The sequence below is a fragment of the Halyomorpha halys genome, unplaced genomic scaffold, assembly GCF_000696795.3.
Source record: "Halyomorpha halys isolate HHAL.00 unplaced genomic scaffold, Hhal_1.1 Scaffold42.1, whole genome shotgun sequence".
Lineage (NCBI taxonomy): Eukaryota > Metazoa > Arthropoda > Insecta > Hemiptera > Pentatomidae > Halyomorpha > Halyomorpha halys.
Window position 1 is genome coordinate 1,094,334 of NW_027114384.1, and position 1,484 is coordinate 1,095,817.

The 1,484-nt window shown below is 30.0% G+C and overlaps 1 protein-coding gene across 1 annotated transcript in view; it reads left to right on the forward strand.

The window, feature by feature from the left end:
• LOC106688320 (dynein regulatory complex protein 11) overlaps positions 1-1,484 on the forward strand; it is a 37,699-nt gene that overhangs the window by 18,212 nt on the left and 18,003 nt on the right. The window lies entirely within an intron of this gene.

Genomic DNA, 1,484 nt, shown 5'->3' on the forward strand with positions numbered 1-1,484 from the left:
ATTATAAACAGTAGTAAAGCCAATATACCAATGTAATTTCATTCTACTATCTGAAAATTTGTAAACGCTCTCCAGATAAAAATCTCACTATATGAACCATTTTATTATTCTTAGGGGACATATGTCCCCGAATAAAGTTATTTTTTCATTTCATTTCATGCAATTATCCTTAAATAAATAAAATTGAGAGTTTCAATACATAGAACTATATATATCTACGAATTATAAACTTCATACAATAACAGTACAAGTTCAATGTAAAATAATTTATGATTAATGATTAATTACAGTTGACGAGACGACTGGTTCCATAAAATCATTTATATAATGATTCAATTCATTTCAATTTAGCATTGAAGGTTAAGAGCGGAATATAAATTTTATTAAAGTATTATATTTTAATATTTCTTCTATACATTTGCAAAAGAAAAATAATATAATTAGTCAATCTGTCAACTAAGGATAATTTTGAAAATTGGTACGTAAAACTATTTTCGCAGTGAATAATATACAAATATCTGAAACAAGTGAGTATTAATTCAACTCAAAGTTGAAACATTAGTGAGCGAAAGTTGCGCACCGCACAACAATTTTAATTATTTTATTTAATCATTTATCATACCTATTATCATATGCCAACAATCTTACTGGTTATACAATATTATACCTAAATAAAAAGTAAAGTATTATCACGGAACTGTTTGTGGAATTCGTTAACTGAGGAAATAAGACATGTATGTAAGATTTTCTCCCGCAAGACCTCAAACCAAAATAATGCCAGGGGAGGCATACCGTTGGTTATTATTGCTTTTCCTCGTCACTGGCGTACCATTATTGAATTCATATTCGTCAAATAATTTACTTTATGACAGGTGTAGATGGTGTTAAAAAAAGAAAAAAAAAGTAAGCTTTAGTTATTCTTTTATATATATACTAATTTACTGTTGTTTATATTTTTTGAACTTTTAAAAACCTATATATATATCTTTTATTTAATTTTTAAGGTCTTGAGGATCATTCAACTATATTTAGGCGATGTTTCGCAACTTTATTGTTTGCATAGTCATGATCTAAAATGAAAACAAAAATCAGTTTTTAGAAGAAATAATTCCTTCAACTTATTAATAACAAACTACAAGTTTTAAATCAACAGGCATGTGGTTTTCTGATTTAGGGAGTTTTAAGATGGGAGGATTATTTTAGTTATGTGAAAGTAACAAGCAGCGCTAACTACTGACAACGCTATCTACTAGGGCCAATCAGAGGTGATCCCTGACTGTTGGAACCTGTAGACTCGACAGGGACCACTCAGTGACAAGCCGTATACCAAAAAAGATGTCCAGATGAGCAGGCAGCAGAAGATGGCACTTGGGGCATATACCTTGATAGTACAAGAGCCGGGAAGAAAAAATGGGGTAGTAGGGCATGAAAATGCCGCCTAAATAAAGTGTATTATTGAGTGATATTCAAGATCCACATATATA